Here is a 19,254-nt window from a genome sequence, read left to right as displayed (position 1 = left end):
TTAGGGTTTCTTTCAGAAGGTGTTCGATGAATTTTTTCAATGCCTATTTTCCTTCGTTCTATTACATCTAGTTCTCTTTGATATTTCTTGTAAAATAGTATCTAGGCTCTTTTTTCATCTGTTTTCAAAAGTCCAATAATCCTCAGATTATCTCCTAGATCTATTTTCCAATTTCATTTTGCAAATGAAAATTCTTGTTTTCAGTTTTTTTTGTTTTGTTATGATTCTTGCTTTCAATAATCATTAGTTTCAATTTGTTCAGTTCTAATTTTTTAAAATTATTTTCTTCAATACTTTTTTTACTTCTTTCTGTATATGTCAATTGAGTTTTTGGGATTTTGTTTTGGTCTGTGGAATTTTTTCCATTTCACTAATTTTTTTTTAGTGAATTATTTTCTTTCAATTCCAAGATCCTACTTTCTTGCCTGTTCTTTGTCTTTTCAATTCCGGATCCTACTTTCTTGAGGTTCTTTGTCTTTTTCAATTCACAAATCCTACTTTCTAGTAATTCTTTATTTTTTCAATTTACAATTCTTCTTTCCGGATTTTTTTATTTTTCCAATTCACCAATTTGTTTCCTACTTCCTAAATTTTCTTTCAATTTTATTTCAGGAAGTTGTTGCTCTCTTGTAAAGGCTTCTCTTTCCTTTCCCCATTTATCTTCTTTCTCTTTTGAGACTTTTAATGGTCTCTTCTTTAGGAGCATTATGTAAAGGAGGAATCTGATGCATTTTTGCTGTTTGGGGTTCTTCAGGTTTGCTGACCTGCTCTTTTCTGCATAAAGCTGTCGTTGTTCTTTTCATCTTTTTATTCATGTTTTAAAATTTGGGTGGTCTCTGGGCAAGGGGTTACCAGCTTCCTCTAGGCAGGGGAAAATTAAAAACCGATTTCCTCCGGGTATGGGTGCTCTGGGTGGATTTTCCCTTCCCCAACGGGAGTGGATTCGCACTGGCCAGTATCAAACTGCTTATGGGTGAGTGGATTTCGTTGCCCTCGTCTAGAGACTAAGTGGTGAAATTCACCACCCCAGGCCGGGCCCCTTTGGGACTTAGTATTAGCAGCTGCCCGAAGAGACAGCCCAAACTCTTAAGCGTCTCTGCCTGATCTCGGCCCTTGAAAGCTCTATGGCCCCAAAGGCTCCCCACTGCGCAGATTGGAGCTAACCCGGCCGTTCCCCGCTGGGGATCACAACTGCCCAAAGGAAAACCCGTACTGGGGTTGGGTTCCCTTGTGCTGAGATCTGTGCCTTCACCCTCGTTTGGCTCTCCCGGAACCTAATTTCTCTCCCAGTCTGCCCGGGTCCCCCGCCCCAGAACCAATTTTTGGGAGACTGCAGATTTTCTTCGGCTGGGTAGTTGTTCTCTTCTTATCTTTACAATTTGTCAAGACTATTTTGAGGCTCGATATAATATTGATAAAAGAGGGTAAGAAAGGCTTAGAAATCGCGGTGTCTTCTCCCCAAATCTTGGCTCCGCCCCGTCTACTCTCTTTAGCAAGATATATTTCCTTCCTTATCTCTTTAATTAGATCAATTTTTGCTTTTGCGTCTGAATAAGATGGGTTCCTTGTCTTTTTGACTTCACCAAACATAATGATTTCTCAGCCTTTACCTTTACTCTGTTGTATCTCCTGTTAAATGTGTTTCCTGTAAAACAACATTTGAGGGTTTGGCAATCCAATCATCCACCTATGTTTTTGGGAGGTTCACCCCATTCCATTTACAGTTAAAACTCTAATTCTGTTTTCCAGCCATCTTATTTCCCCAGTTATGCCTTTTCTTTTCCCTTGCCCCCCCATAAAACTTTGGGCCCGCTTGCCCTCATTCTCCCCTTGAGAATCCCTCCATCCTTTGGTCTCTCCCCTTTCTTATAATTTTCTTTTTCATTCCTTCTTTTGCTTCTCTTTTTTCCTTTTCCCTTTTCCTCTCCACTTTTTTGGGGGAGAGGGTTTTCTCTGTAAAAAATTGTCTTTTTTTTTTTGACCTCTGATGAGAATAAGTTTTACAATGTTCTCCCTCCCTTTTTCCCCTCTGATTAATGGGGGGGTTTTCTTCTTGGATGGTTTCCCTTTTTATCTCCCCTTTTCACTTTTTCTGAAACTATCCGTTTTTCATTTCTACTTCCCTTTTTTATATTATATTAGTAAAATCAAATTTTACATGCACTCTTTATGTATGTCCATAACGGAAATACCCTTTAGCTTGTACCCTTGACTATATTCCAAGTTCTTTTGCCTTTTGGAATATCAGATTCCAGGCCCTCTGATCCTTTAATGTAGAAGCAGCTAGATCCTGAGTGATCCTGATTATGGCTCCTTGGTATTTGAGTTGTTTTGTTTTTTTCTGGCTCCTTGTACTATTTTTTCCTTAGTCTGATAGTTCTGAAATTTAACCACAATATTCCTTGGAGTTTTTATTTTAGGGTCTCTTTCAGAAGGTGTTCAATGAATTCTTTCAATGCCTATTTTACCTTTTGATTCTATTACATCTGGGCTGTTCTCTTTGATGATTTCTTGATAATAGTGTCTAGGCTCTTTTTTTCATCATAATTTTCAGGAAGTTCAATAACTCTCAGATTATCTCTCCTAAATCTATTTTCTAGGTCTGTTGTTTTTTCAAGTAGATATTTAACATGTTTTTCTATTTTTTTTCATTTTTTTAGTTTTGCTTGACTGATTCTTGATGACTCAACAAATCATTCATTTCTTTCTGTTCAGTTCTGATTTTCAATAGGTTATTTTCTTCATTAGCTTTTTTTTTACTTCTTTTCGCATATGTCCAATTGAGTTTCTAAATGAGTTGTTTTGCTCTATGGAATTTTTTTCCATTTCACTAATTTTTTTTTTAATGAGTTATTTTCTTTTTCCAATTCACAAGTCCTACTTTCCTGGGAGTTCTTTATCTTTTCCAATTCACAAATCCTACTTTTCTGGGAGTTCTTTATCTTTTCCAATTCACTAATTCTGTTTCCCTGGGTGTTCTTTACCTTTTCCAATTCACATTTCAGGAAGTTGTTTTCTTTTTCCACTTTATCAAATATTTCTTTAAGTGAATTATATGCCTTTTCCCTACTCTCTTGCAGAGAGATTCTCTTTTGTTTCCCCATTTTTCTTCTAGCTCTCTTTTAATATCTTTTATAATTTCTTCTAAAAGAGCCTTGTGTGATGGGGACCAGTTACATCCCCCTTTGGGGTTTTGTCTGGATTCTGTCTGCTATTAGTCTCCTTGGGGTTGAAAACCTGCTCTCTTTCTGTATAGAAACTATTGATGGCTAGCGTACTCTTGGCTTTTTTAGTCATTTTTTTTTAAAGCCCTTAGGGTCTCCTTCAGAGCAAGTAGGTTCCCAGCTTCCTCTGCAGAATAGGGATGAATATATAGACAGTAGCTGTTCTGCAAACAGACTGCTAAGAGAGGCCAAACTTCAGAAGTTCCATTATCCTGGGCACAGCCAGCTCCAACACTCCCCACCCCACTGCAGATTTGTGGCTGCCCCAGGCAAAAGCCCCATAATGCAGAATGGGGCTGCACAGCTGTGTTGTGGTCTGTGCTGAGTCACTTCCGGTGCTTGGTGGATGTAGCCAGAACCTGTTAGATTCTGGCATTTTTTTGAGTATACTCTACCTTTGGCATTTGTGTCACTTCTCTGTTGATCTACTGCTTTGCAACCAAAGCAGAGCAGCCAATCTGTGGTAGAGTCCTCCCTGCAAAATCTCACTTGCAGAGACTGCCCACCCCGCCCCCATCTGCTCAGTGTGCTAGCCTCTGTGGTTCTACCTCCCTGCTTCTGCTGGCCAGCTCCTGCCAATCAGGACAAACCTTTTCTGGTGATCTTCGAGATTATCTTCGACTGGTAATTTGTTGTACTCCCAATGTTCACGGATTTTACCAATCAAACACTATTTCTGAGGCTGAATTTGGTAATTAGTAGTGAGGGTAGAAGAGGAGCTTAGAATTATGCATGTGTCTTTTCCATCATCTTGGCTTTACCCCTCTGCACTATCACTATTTACTCTGCTTCCCAAGGTATGTATATTAGGGAAAGAACCTATGTGATCTAAAATGTTTATATCAGCTTTCTTTGTGGTGGCAAAGAATTTGAAATTATAGGGATGCAAAGCACCCTGCATTGGTGCCACAGTATTCAACCCATTATCCACTGTACATTGACAATCTTGTCACACTCAGAAGTACTCCTCTTCTCTTCTTTTCTCTGCTCTTTGCTCCTCTTTGGCTCTCTCTTTCTTTTTCTGTGTGAGCTTCTCTGTCTCTGAATCTGTCTCTCTGCCTCATTTTCTCTCTCTCTCTCTCTCTTTCTCTCTCTCTCTCTCTCTCTCTCTCTCTCTCTCTGTATGTGTGTGTGTGTGTGTGTATCCCTTTTGCTACATTGCTTATTGTTTCTCTCCTTCCCAGAATTCCTCTAATAAACCTTCACTCTTGAAGTTCCCCCTTGAACTTCTTTCCCAAATTATACCTTTTAGAAACTATGTATGCAAAGGAGTTAAGCATAAGAAAGCCCACTTCAGCTCATCTTATTGGGCAGGCACTCCAAGACAAATTATTTTGTTGTCTGTAACAACCACAACAATAATAAAAATAGCTAGCATTTATATAGCACTTGAGGATTTAAAATGTTTTACATATACTTCCTCTCTCATTTGATCTTCACAACAATCTTCCAAATAGATATTCTTACTAATCTCAATTTCATCTGTAGATGAGGGAACTGACTTGACAGCCTAAGTGACTTGCCCAGGCACATAGAGCTAGTAAGTGCCTGAGGCAGGTTGCAAACTGAAGGATTCTCCACTCCAAGTCCAGCACTCTCTCATAATGCCATTTAGCTACCTATAGAATAAAAGACTCTATCATTAGGTACAAGGGTTAATTCTGTTGGAATCCCAAATTTTATAGATTTTTTAAGGAGGCATCCTAGGGCTGAGCCTGATCTTATCTACCCTTGACACATATCATAGTGCCATCCAGCTAATTTGAATACCACAATTTTGTTAGCATTCCATTAATCATATTTCCTTCTTTGTATTGTTTCCTGTATTATGTATTCTGTAACATTATATAGACATCCAGGCCAATGAGTACCATTTCTGTGCTCATTCTCTATTGCCTCCTGTAAATTAGCAAGCTTTTAAGACTTTTTTTTCTTTTGTCATCTTTTGCAGCTCTGTCATTTACCATCTGTATCTAAAATTGGCATCAGTAAGAAAACATTAGCCCCAATTCTTCACATCTCTACCCAATGTGCCTATTGTGACCCTTCATTTTTAGTTCTACTTCCTTTAGGCTCACTCCCTTTTAATCAAGACCAAATACAATTGCTCAGAAGCCTGTTGTTCTTTTTTTTTTTCCCTGAGGTAATTTGGATTAAGTGACTTGGCTAGGGTCCCACAGCTAGGAAGTGTTAAGTGTCTGAGATCAAATTTGAACTCAGGTCCTCCTGACTTCAGGGCTGGTGCTCTAACCACTGTACCATCTAGCTGCCCCAACCCCATTGGTCTTTCTCAACATTTTGGACCACATCATTTTTCTTCTGTTGGAAACCTATTACCCTCTGCAGTAAGTTTGAATAACTTACACAAACCTTCCACAAACCCAGTACTCTGGGAGAGAAGTTCAAAGGGGAACTGCAAGAGTAAAGTATTTTACTAGAGTAATTCTGGGAAGCAGAGAAACAATAAGGAAGCTGTAACAAAGGAGAGAGAGACAGAGAGAGAGAGAGAGAGAGAGAGAGAGAGAGAGAGAGACTGCCATTCTAATTTTCTCTCCCTACTCATTTGATTTCTTCATCATCTTACAGCTACTTTGATCCACTTCTGCCTTAGGAGAGAGTTATTATAATTCCAGCAAGGATAGATGATCTCTGAGGTCTTTTTCACTTCCTAGATTCTGGGAAACTTCACATCTGTGTTATTAATTATGTCAATTATGTAAATATTTGACTGCTTAACATTTGCAAGGCACAAATATTATAGGGGACACAAAGCTGAGTAAGACATAGCCTCTGACAATTTTACTTATATAAAACATAAACCATATGGATAATTTAACTACAATATAAAGTAGAACATCAGTTTACCAAGTGAAATCTTTCTGTTTCTCAAAACTATCTTTTATTCCCTGTAAAAGTAATGAAATTTAGAAAATAAAAAGACTGATGTTTGTCCACCTCGTCTCCCAAAATTGCTTAGAATATTCCAAGAAATACCCCCAAATACATTGCCTAGAACATAGAAAGTACTTAATAAATGTTTGTTGATTGATTGAGGCATAGTGGAAAGAACATTGCTCTAGGATTTAGGATACATAAGCTTTAGTCTGGCCTTCACTATTAACTAGGAATTCTATCCTCAGACAAATCATTTAATAGCTCAGGGCTCCACTTTTTTCACCTATAAAGTGACAGTTTTGGATGAGATGACCTTTAATATTCCTTCTAGCTCTAACAGTCTAAGTTTAAGAATTATTTGTATTAATTAATGATGTTTTCTATTTGCAGAGTTATACGCTATTCTATATGACTCATCTCTTCTGGTTCCACAAGGTATAATGACAGAACATGAGCAAAGAAGAGACAAAAGTTCTTTTTCCCAAGCTAATATTTAGTCACACCTATTCAAATTATCAGAGGTCACATCAAATCTGTCTAGTAAGTAATATAGCTAGCTCTATCCCTATTCCCAGCCCCCAATAATATTATACATTTCAGAGAAGGAAAAAAATGAAGTTAATCACTGTGCTCAAAGAACATCTCCTGTTAAAAAATGTTTTTTCTAGGTTTGTGCTCAAACAGGTGGGTCAGAAAAATCAAGCTCTTAATTCCTAGAAATGTACGTATTATCAACTTATTTTTAGAAAAATGAGAGACTTGGAGAAATTATCAGAATTCAAGACACTCATAGGATCTGAAAGCACAAACTCACATCTTTTAACTAGGTGAGCTAAACAGGATGGTACCCTAAGGGGAATACTAACACCAATTCTATTTTGAGTGTTTCTGTGGAACATTGATAATCATGAGTTAGATAGACTAGAAATGGCTATTTAGGGACATTATTTTTGATTAAATATTTGCAGGGTATTTTTATGAGATATGTTGAATCTGTAGAAAGAAAAAGAGTGGGTTTTTATGAGCTTTAAGAAGTGGAAAGGGAAATAGTCATCAACATAGTATTCTATTTATTCTTCTGTGACACTTTAAATGTAGTCTTTTCTTAATCACTGGCTTAAAATTTCAGTTCGACAAGATAGGGGACCAGAAATTTGATGAAAAGAAAATATTAGGAGCCCCTATTTCTAATACCAGGGCTGCCACAGTTTGCTATATAAAGTGAGAAATCTTTGGTAAATTAATTCATGGTTGTTTATATTACTCAGTCCAAAATGAAGATTTCCAAATTTCCAAAATAACAATATCAGTGGTTATAAATTTTTATGTAAATAAACTTTTTTAATTAGTTGGCAAATAAGGAATGTATTTATCACTTTCTGATTATGCATTATAATGAAGGAATATGATGAGAAAGGTTGGTTCTTTTACCATTCTTTTAGCTTAGCTTTTTTCTGAATGTAATTAGCTTACTACTTAATATTTAGAAACTATTAATAAGATACTGTTGAAATATGTCTCAATTTCAAATGAATTGCCTTGTAGTCATAAATACATCTATATATTATAAATATTTGTGCACATACATGTAGTATATACATATTTGCATGTAGTAAAGAAACATATAATATATACATATATGCATATAATTAGTCAATGTAGCCAAAAGTCAGGGTGCAGTATAATTAATGTATAGGAATTACTTTAGTGGCATAAAAAAAAGATCAAAGTAAAATAAAAAAAAGATGATGAATGTTAAATTAGAAAATAATTTGGAAGTCATCCAAACTTACTTCTCTTCCAAAGCAGAAGTCCTTCCAACAACATCCTTGACAGGTGGCCATCCAAATTTTATTTGAATACTTTCCATCAAATGACCAATTTCATTATTAAATGCATAGCTCATTCTCTGGAATTCAGTTCCTAGTAAAGTGAGAAGGATGGAAAATTGAGGACTGGGAGTATAATTGAAGGCATAAATCAGAAGAGTAGAAAATGAAAATTTTATATTTTTAAATCAATCAATGCCCTAAATCCATAGGCCTTGCTTCCCAAGTCTGCAGAAAAGCATCAAAGAGAAAGTGTCATAGAACATGGAAGGCCAAAAGGCAAAGCTAGGGGGAAAAAATGATTGTAGATGGTAGTTTCTCCTTCTCTTTTTAATGCCTCACTCTCATTCATCTTTTTCCTTTAGGCTTCTATAGATGGATATTCCTTTAAATTCAGTTCTCAACCTTCAATTCAGCAACCAAACTTGTTAAATATCTGTTATGTGAAAGGTATTTACCAGGCTAAACATTGTCAATACAAAGATGAGCTAGAAATAGTCCTTGTCCTCATAAAGCTTATAATCTAGTAGGGATAAATTTGATTCAAGTGATACTAAGGGCAGATTTTTTAAAAGGGCTATAGACTATGAAAACTTGAGGATGAGGAACTACTGGAGGTTTGGAAGAAGAAGGCAGTGAGATGATGGAGAGTCCAATTCAGTTTTGTGGAAGGAGTATACCTGAATTGAATCTCAATAAAAGAAATTTTCAACCAGTGCAGATAATGAGTGAATATATTCAAAGAATAAGGAATCAGAAAGAAGGATAAGGAAAAGACAAGCTTAAAGAATTTCTAGTAGTCCAATTTGCTTAGAGAATGCTTGGTACAAAAGGGTCTATATAATCAAGAAATTACAAAATCTTCATTTCACTCAAAAGAATCATCTCATGCCCCCACCCCCCAAAAAATATAGCTTTTGGTGAGGGGTGAGAGAAGAATTAAATAATTTTCTGGTGATTAATAAAAGTTTTAATTTTCTACTCAGCTTGAGTTTAGTTCCCCAAAGCCAGATGGAATAAGTGGGGCAAGAGTGAAGTTCTGGCCACATTTAGAGGTATCATATTGCCCCCTAAGGCATAGGAAAATGGCTATAGGTCTAAATAAGGAAGGGTAACATAAATATGATAAGTACTCCAATATTCCTGTCTCCTCACAAAAGCATCATTTGTCCATCACCACTATTCCAATAGTGGAGGAAGTAGAGAAGGGAAAGCCAGGCATTTCCTATATTCACAAAGAATGGGGTTCTAATGCTCCCGGTATCTCCCACTCAAGTCAAGACTATGAGTGATATGAATGTCTGTGGAGACAGAAATCCTAGTAGTTCCTTTGTCTTTATACTTTCTTATCAAAACTCAAATAGAATAAGACTTACCTTGCTAGAGAGAGGGGGAAATAAGAAATGGTTATAGTCTGATGAGAAGACAACATGGAAACAACTACATGCATGTAGAATACAGGATAAATTGGAAATAATCTATAGAGAGGAGGCTTAACAATTAAAGAGGAACAGGAAAGGCCTTTCATAGAAGACAGAATTTTAGCTGAGATTTGAAGGAAGCTAGGGAAGTCAGGAAGCAAAAATGAGGAGAATGTTCCAGGTATGGGATACAGCAAGTTAAATTCTCAAAATCTGAAGATGGATTATCTTATGAGAAAAACAGCAAGAATTCAGTGATGCTGGATCATACAGTTCGTGGAAATAGCATGAATAAGTGAGGAAAAAAAATAAGGTGTAAGAAGACTGGAAAGGTAGGGGAACTTAAAATGGTTTTGAATGCTAAACAACTTTTAAATTTGATGCTAGAAGTGATCAGGAGATAGTATAGCTTATTAGATGAGGGATAGAGTGATAAATCTGGACTTCAGGAAGATCAGTTTTGCTCACTGAGTGGTAGATGGATGGGAATGAACAGATTATTAAGACCCAGGTATGTGAGAAGAGTTTGCACTTAGAATAATTACAGTATCAGGAGAGAAGGGAGTATACCTGAAAGATGCAACAGGCAAGACTTGGACAGAGATCATATATGGAGTGTTGAGAGAGAATAAAGAATTGAAGATGATATGTAGATTGTGAGCCTGGGTGACTGAATGGTGGTTCCCTGAATAATAGAGAAGTTTGAAAGCAACAATGCCTGTTCTCAAGAAGTTTATATTCTGTCAGGGAAAACATGTACATATAGAAATATATTCCAAATAAAGGCCGAGCAGTTAGGGAGAGGGATACTACAATTGGGAAAAATAAGAAAAGGCTTTGCTTAAACCATGTTGATTGAGCTAGGTCTTGAAAGAAGTGAGTGATTCCAAGATGTGGGAATGAGTCAGAAGTGACTCTAAACATGTAAGATTACTACTATATCTTTCCATGTTTTCATAAATTAAAAATTAAATTAAATTTTAAAAATGATATCTGATGAAGATGAAGAATCAACTATAAGGACCAAAGGTCAATGTGGACAAAAAGTGAAGTGCAGGAAGGAAAGTAATATAACATGAGAATGTAAAGGTAGGTTGAAGATAGATGGTAAAAAATGGTGAAAGAAAGAAGAAAGATAGTTTAAAAGACAAAGAGTTTTTAGTTTATGCTAGAGATAAGAGGACACCAGGCAAGGGATGATGAGAGTCTATATCAGAGTTGTAACTGCATAAATATAGGGAAGAGAACAGATGTATGAGATGCTGTGGCAGTTTTAAAAAGGCATGATATGGCAACCAAATGGATATGAGGGGTAAAAGAGAGTGATGTAGTGAAGATAATGCTCAGACTATGAACCTGAGAGTCTGGAAAAACAGAGGTACACACAACAGAAATAACTACCAGATGATCTGCAGAGTTTAGGTCCTTCCCTTTTTGTATTATCTTTCCAGGTCTCTGTTGCCCTGTCTTGTCCACTAAAGTCTCCTTTCTTGCCATTTGCTTCATGTGCAAAGATTTGTACTTCCTCTGTAACCCACTTTGACCCTCAAAAAGAATCCATTAAATAACAGAAAAAGGTTCAAAAAAGGAATAAGGTCAGAAACAATCTCTCCTTGTTTATTTTCAGATTTATTTCAGGAACACTAATAATAGATCAGATTTACAACACCTTCCTCACAAAGCTTGTTAACACTATGCAAATAATTCTCCACTCTTTAGCTTCACTCCTGATTTCCCACCCAACCAGCAGTACCACATTCACTGAATGTTTCCATTTGGATATACTGCTTATCAGATCAAATTCAAAAGGTTTAAATTCAAACTCATCTTCTTACTATTTAAATAAGTTCTTGTTCTTATCTACTTCAATGACATTGCTATACTTCCAGTTCCTCAGACTAAAAATCTCATCATTTTTCACTCATCTCTTTTTTCTAGCAGATCATTTGCTAGATCCTGTTGAATTTTCCTTAATGTCCATCTCTTCCTTCCTATTGCATTTACCAAAATCCAGGCATTCATCACCTCATGTTTAAATTTTGTATCTTTTAAGTTGTATCTTTGTTTCCAGTTTTTAATCTTCTTTCCTTTCAAATAAGAGAGTGCGTTTAAAACACTTTGTAAACCATAAAAATGCTCTATAAATGTCAGCTATGCATGATGCAAGTGGTACCCATAAGTTTAATACTGGGAAAAGTGATAAGGGAAGGACAAGAAAAAGAAAAGCATAATCTGGGGATGATAAAATGGCACGAAATACAGAATTAGTAATTTTAACCATAAATGTAATTGGGATGAACTCTCCCATAAAGCAGAAGCAGATTGCAGACTGGATCAAAAGCCAGAATCCTATATGTTGTTTACAGGAACCACATTTAAAGCAGGGAGATACATACAGAGTAAAGGTAAAAGGCTGGAGCAGAATCTATTATGCTTCAGGTGAAGTCAAAAAAGCAGGGGAAGCCATCCTTATCTCAGATCAAGGAAAAGCAAAAATTGATTTAATTAAAAGAGATAAGGAAGGAAACTATATTTTGCTAAAGGGTAGCATAGACAATGAAGCAATATCAATACTAAACATATATGCACCATGTGATATAGCATCTAACTTCCTAAAGGAGAAGTTAAGAGAGTTGCAAGAAGAAATAGACAGCAGAACTATAATAGTGGGAGATCTCAACCTTGCACTCTCAGAATTAGATAAATCAAACACAAAACAAATAAGAAAGAAATTAAAGAGGTAAATAGAATATTAGAAAAATTAGGTATGATAGATCTTTGGAGAAAACTGAATGGTGACAAAAAGGAGTATTTTTTCTTCCCAGCAGTTCATGGAACCTATACAAAAATTGTCCATATATTAGGACATAAAGACCTCAAATTAAATTCAGGAAGGCAGAAATAGTAAATGCATTCTTTTCAGATCACGATGCAATAAAAACTACATTCAACAAAAAGTTAGGAGTCAATAGACCAAAAAGTAATTGGAAATTAAATAATCTCATCTAAATGAATGATTAGGTGAAACAGCAAATTATAGACACAATTAATAATTTCACCCAAGAGAATGACAACAATGAGACAACACACCAAAATTTGTGGGATGCAGTCAAAGTGGTAATAGGGGGAAATTTTATATCTTTAGAGGCTTACTTCAATAAAATGGAGAAAGAGAAGATTAATAATAAATTGGGCTTGCAACTTAAAAAGCTAGAAAAAGAGCAAATTAAAACTTCCAATCAAATACTAAATTTGAAATTCTAAAATTAAAAGGAGAAATTAATAATATTGAAAGTAAAAAAAACTTGAATTAATAAAACTAAGAGTTGGTTTTATGAAAAAAACAATAAAATAGATAAACCTTTGGTAAATTTAATTAGAAAAAGGAAAGAGGAAAATCAAATTGTTAGTCTTAAAAAAAAAAAAAAACTTTCCACCAATGAAAAGGAAATTAGAGCAATAATAAGGAGTTACTTTGCCCAACTTTATGCCAATAAATTTGATAACCTAAGTGAAATGGATGACTACTTCCAAAAATATAGGCTTCCCAGATTAACATAGGAAGAAGTAAATTGCTTAAATAGTCCCTCAGAAAAAGAAATAGAATAAGTTATTAATCAACTCCCTAAGAAAAAATCCCCAGGACCAGATGGATTTACATATGAATTCTACCAAACATTTAAAGAACAATTAGCTTCACTGCTATATAAGCTATTTGAAAAAATAGGGAATGAAGGAGTCCTACCAAATTCCTTTTATGACACAGACATGCTACTGATACCAAAACCAGGTAGGTTGAAAACAGAGAAAGAAAATTATTGACCAATCTCCCTAATGAATATTGATGCTAAAATCTTAAATAAGATATTAGCAAAAAGGCTATAGAAAATCCCAGGATAATTCACCATGATCAAGTAGGATTCATACTAAGAATTCAGGGCTGGTTCAATATTAGGAAAACAATTAGTATAATTGACCATATTAATAACCAAATTAACAAAAACCATATGATCATCTCAATAGATGCAGAAAAAGCATTTGATAAAACCCAACATCCATTCCTATTAAAAATACTTGAGAGTATAGGAATAAATGGACTTTTCCTTAAAATAATCAGTAGCATCTATTTAAAACCATCAGTAAGCATCATATGTAATGGAGACAAACTGGAACCATTCCCAATAAGATCAGGAGTGAAACAAGGTTACCCACTATCACCATTACTATTCAATATTGTATTAGAAATGCTAGCTTTGGTAATAAGAGTCAAGAAGGAGATTAAAGGAATTAGAGTAGGTAATGAGGAAACCAAATTATCACTCTTTGCTGATGTTATGATGGTATACTTAAAGAACCCCAGAGATTCTACTAAAAAGCTATTAGAAATAATCTATACCTTTAGCAAAGTTGCAGGGTACAAAATAAACCCACATAATTCATTGGTATTCTTATACATCACTAACAAAAATCCAACAGAGTTACAAAGAGAGATTCCATTTAAAGTAACTACTGATAGGATAAAATATTTGGGAATCGATCTGCCAAGGTAAAATCAGGAACTATATGAGCAAAACTACAAAACGCTTTCCATACAAATAAAGTCTGATCTAACCAATTGGAAAAATAGTAAATGCTCTTGGATACGGCAAGCAGATACAATAATGATGACAATACTAACTAAACTAATCTATGTATTTAGTGCTATACCAACTAGACTCCCAAAAAACTATTTTAATGACCTAGAAAAAAATAACAACAAAGTTCATGTGGAAAAATAAAGGGTCAAGAATTTGTAGGAAACTAATGAAAAAAAAAAAATCAAATGAAGGTGGCCTAACTGTACCAGATCTAAAATTATATTATAAAGCAGTGATTACCAAAAACATTTGGTATTGGCTAAGAAATAAACTAGTTGATCAGTGGAATAGGTTAGGTTCAAAGGACAAAACAGTCAATAACTTTAATAATCTAGTGTTTAACAAACCCAAAGACCCCAGCTTTTGGGATAAGAACTCATTGATAAAAACTGCTGGGAAAATTGGAAATTAGTATGGCAGAAAGCAGGCATTGATCCATACTTAACACCATACACCAAGATAAGGTCAAAATGGGTTCATGACCTAGGCATAAAGAATGAGGTTATAAATACATTAAAAAAAACATAGGATAGTTTACCTCTCAGACCTGTGGAAGAGGAAGGAATTTATGACCAAAGAAGAACTAGAGATCATTATTGATCACAAAATAGAAAATTTTGCTTATATCAAATTGAAAAGCTTTGTACAAACAAAACTAATGCAGACAAGATTAGAAGGGAAACAATAAACTGGGAAAACATTTTTACAGTCAAAGGTTCTGATAAAGGCTTCATTTCCAAACTATCTAGAGAATTGACTCTAATTTATAAGAAATCAAACCATTCTCCAATTGAAAATTGGTCACAGGATATGAACAGACAATTCTCAGATGAAGAAATTGAAACTATTTCTAGCCATATGAAAAGGTTCTCCAAGTCATTATTAATCAGAGAAATGCAAATTAAGACAACTCTGAAATACCACTACACACCTCTCAGATTGGCTAGAATGACAGGGAAAGATAATGTCGAATGTTGGAGGGGATGTGGGAAAACTGGGACACAGATACATTGTTGGTGGAATTGTGAATTCATCCAGCCATTCTAGAGAGCGATTTAGAACTATGCTAAAAAAAAGTTATCAAACTGTGCATTCTCTTTGATCCAGCAGTGTCTCTACTGGGCTTATATCCCAAAGAGATTTTAAAGATGGGAAAGGGACCTGTATGTGCAAGAATGTTTGTGGCAGCCCTCTTTATAGTGGCCAGAAACTGAAAACAGAGTGGATGCCCATCAATTGGAGAATGGCTGAATAAAATGTGGTATATGAATATTATTGTTCTGTAAGAAATGACCAGCAGATGATTTCAGAAAGGCCTGGAGAGACTTACATGAACTGATGCTAAGTGAAATGATCAGGACCAGGAGATCATTATATACTTCAACAACAATACTATATGATGATCAATTCTGATGGACATGGCCCTCTTCAACAATGAGATGAACCAAATCAGTTCCAACAGAGCAGTAATGAATTTAACCAGCTACACCCAGAGAAAGAATTCTGGGACATGACTATGAACCACTACATAGATTTCCCAATCGCTCCATTTTTGTCCGCCTGCATTTTTTATTTCCTTCACAGGTTAATTGTACACTATTTCAAAGTCTGATTCTTTTTGTAAAGCAAAATAATTGTATGGACATGTATACATATATTATATTTAACTTATACTTTAACATATTTTACATGTACTGGTCAACCTGCCATCTGGGGAGAACGATGGGGGGAAGGAAGAGAAAAATTGGAACAAAAGGTTTTGTAATTGTCAATGCTGAAAAATTACCCATGCATCTATCTTGTAGATAAAAAGCTATAATAATAAAAAACAAATAAATAAATGTTAGCTATGATTCTTCCTTTTTCATAACACACCTGACACATCACCACTGGAGTCCTAACTGATTTCATCCATCATCTCCCTGATATTAAAATAAATAAATGGCATTGCCATTTCATTGCCTATAAAATAAAGTTCAAACTCTTTTTTTCTGGATTTCAAAATTCTACAACAAATAAACCCTTCTTTACCTTTTCAAACTATCTTCTATTGCATTCTCATAGTACAATAAGTTTTTCTAGAATTACACTTATCTACTTAGCATGTACTGAATAACCTTTGTTCATTGTTGCCTCCACACTTTTGTCCATCTACCTACTCTTTCTACCTGAATGTTTTCTATCTTTTAAGGCCAAGTTCAAATCACATTTTTCTATGAAGCCTCCCCCAGTCACTCCAACCCTCAGGGAATTCACTCTTTGAGATTCTTGATTCTTAGTATATGAACAGTCTATATGAAATAATCCCATATTATCTGGTTTTGTTTTCAACTTTCTCATATCTTTTCTTCCCAATGAATATCTTAAATTCCCTATGGACAAAGATTGTGTCTTACACATTTTTGTATCAATCTCAGCTCTTAATAATGTTCTGCCTATAGTAGACTCAAAAATAATTAGTAAATTGAAATGGAAGTAAAAAATGGTAGTACAGTGAATAACGAACTGAGCCTGGAGTTAGGAGAACCTGAGTTCAAATCCAGCCACAGATGCATTCTAACTGTGAGACTCTGGATATGTCCCTTTGATTAACTTCAGTTCTTCCTCTTGGGGAGAAGGAAGATAACCAGGGAATACCCAATTTGAGGGAATCTTGTTCCATGAAGTTGAGACCTGCCAAACCATTAAATGCAGTATAAAGCAAGTACTATTAAAGCTAGGCAATCCTTGCTGGGTTTTATCTTATACCTTGGCCATTTTCTCACCAGCTTCCCTGACTTCTGTGCACATTTCTGCCTTGTCCCTAGAGGCAACTAAGTAACAGTGGATAGAGCACTGAGCCTAGAGCTAAAAACCTGAGTTCAAACATGATGGTTTTTATTAGCTTTTTGACCCTGAACAAATCACTAAACCAGTGAAACAAGGATAATAATTTCCCAGATTTTTGAAATGAGTTAATATATGTAAAACATTTAATAAATTCTTGTTTCCTTCTCTCATCTCATTTCACCTTTTGAGTCAAGTATTAGAGGATTCTTGAAAATGCAGTGTGTTCCACACTGGATGATGGAGAAAGGAGGAGAAATGATGCATAAATTTCCACTTTTCATCCCCTCCTAAGTTTGCTCTTTGTTCTTTTCAAAGATCTAATACAATAGTCTGAAATCATCAAATCAAATTAATCTGATCATAATTAATCAGTCATCCTCAATCAAATACAAATGAGTTGAAATAGCCATGTCTATCAGAGAGCCATAATCAAATTAACAAAGTGAGGCCAACAAGGTAATGATAAAAAAGCATATTTATTCACTCTGTAAAAAGATGAAATCAAAATCCCAAATAAAGGCCCATCAAGGAGACATGACACAATGAGACTAGGATGTTATTCTCTTTTTTGTTATTTAATCATTTAACGTCATGTCTGCCTCCTTTTGGGGGTTTTCTTGGTGACATGCAGAAGTGGTTTGCCATTTCCTTTTTCAGTTCATTGTAAAATTGAGGAATCTGAAGCAAATAGGGTAAAGTGACTTACCCAGGTTTACACAACTAGTAAGTGTCCAAAGGTGGATTTGAACTCAAACATTCCTGGCATAGTCAAAGAGACTCTAGGCCTGGCATTTCATCCATCATGCCACTTAATTATCCCTTTTCTGATATACCTGCACATATTATTTCAATCAAACAATTGATGAATAAGCATTTTTAATCACTATACTAGTCCTTAAGAATATAAGGAATATATAGAAGGACATAAAGAATAACAGTTCCTAATGCAGACAAGATTAGAAGGGAAGCAATAAACTGGGAAAATATTTTTACAGTCAAAGGTTCTGATAAAGGCCTCATTTCCAAAATATATAGAGAATTAACTCTAATTTATAAAAAATCAAGCCATTCTCCAATTGAAAAATGGTCAAAGGATATGAACAGACAATTCTCAGATGAAGAAATTGAAACTATTTCTAGTCATATGAAAAGATGCTCCAAGTCATTATTAATCAGAGAAATACAAATTAAGACAACTCTAAGATACCACTACACACCTGTCAGATTGGCTAAGATGACAGGAAAAAATAATGATGATTGTTGGAGGGGATGTGGGAAAACTGGGACATTGATTCATTGTTGGTGGAGTTGTGAACGAATCCAACCATTTTGGAGAGTAGTTTGGAACTATGCTCAAAAAGTTATCAAACTGTGCATACCCTTTGATCCAGCAGTGTTACTACTGGGATTATATCCCAAAGAGATTATAAAGAAGGGAAAGGGACCTGTATGTGCACGAATGTTTGTGGCAGCCCTTTTTGTAGTGGCTAGAAACTGGAAACTGAATGGATGTCCATCAGTTGGAGAATGGCTGAATAAATTGTGGTATATGAATATTATGGAATATTACTGTTCTGTAAGAAATGACCAACAGGATGATTTCAGAAAGGCCTGGAGAGACTTACACGAACTGATGCTGAGTGAAATGAGCAGGACCAGGAGATCATTATATACTTCAACAACAATACTATATGATGACCAGTTCTGATGGACCAGGCCATCCTCAGCAACGAGATCAACCAAATCATTTCTAATGGAGCAGTAATGAACTGAACTAGCTATGCCCAGAAAAAGAACTCTGGGAGATGACTAAAAACCATTACATTGAATTCCCAATCCTTATATTTATGTCCACATGCATTTTTGATTTCCTTCACAAGCTAATTGTACAATATTTCAGAGTCTGATTCTTTTTGTACAGCAAAATAATGTTTTGGTCATGTATACTTATTGTGTATCTAAGTTATATTTTAATATATTTAACATCTACTGGTCATCCTGCCAAATTTATATTTTAATGTCCTTAACATCTACTGGTCATCCTGCCATCTGGGGGAGGGGGGGAGGGGTAAGAGGTGAAAAATTGGAACAAGAGATTTGGCAATTGTTAATGCTGTAAAGTTACCCATGCATATATCCTGTAAATAAAAGGCTATTAAATAAATAAATAATAATAAAAAAAAAGAATAACAGTTCCTATTTATTTATTCTAAAGGAGCAACAAGAAGTCTGTACAAAAGAATATTTAGAAAATATAAAGAGAATAAATATAAGGTATTTGAATATAATGCAGATAGAAAATGTCAGCTTAGGTTGCTTCTGGTTTCTTTAGTAATCTCAAATAGTTCTGCCATAAGAAATCCAAGGTCTTTTTCTTATTAAGAACATAGGACATATTTTTGAACATTGTAATTACTGA

At 35.1% G+C, this 19,254-nt stretch overlaps 1 protein-coding gene across 1 annotated transcript in view; it reads right to left on the bottom strand.

The window, feature by feature from the left end:
• The window catches only part of ANKRD34C (ankyrin repeat domain 34C), a 142,672-nt gene that overhangs the window by 88,767 nt on the left and 34,651 nt on the right, over nt 1-19,254 (bottom strand). The window contains exon 2 of the mRNA XM_031955636.1: nt 7,913-8,042. The gene's annotated coding sequence lies outside the window, so the exon portion shown is untranslated. The remainder of the gene's footprint in view (nt 1-7,912; nt 8,043-19,254) is intronic.

This window comes from Sarcophilus harrisii, chromosome 2 (genome assembly GCF_902635505.1).
Source record: "Sarcophilus harrisii chromosome 2, mSarHar1.11, whole genome shotgun sequence".
Lineage (NCBI taxonomy): Eukaryota > Metazoa > Chordata > Mammalia > Dasyuromorphia > Dasyuridae > Sarcophilus > Sarcophilus harrisii.
Note: the sequence above shows the minus strand (reverse complement) of the source record. Positions and strands in the feature narration are given on the sequence as shown.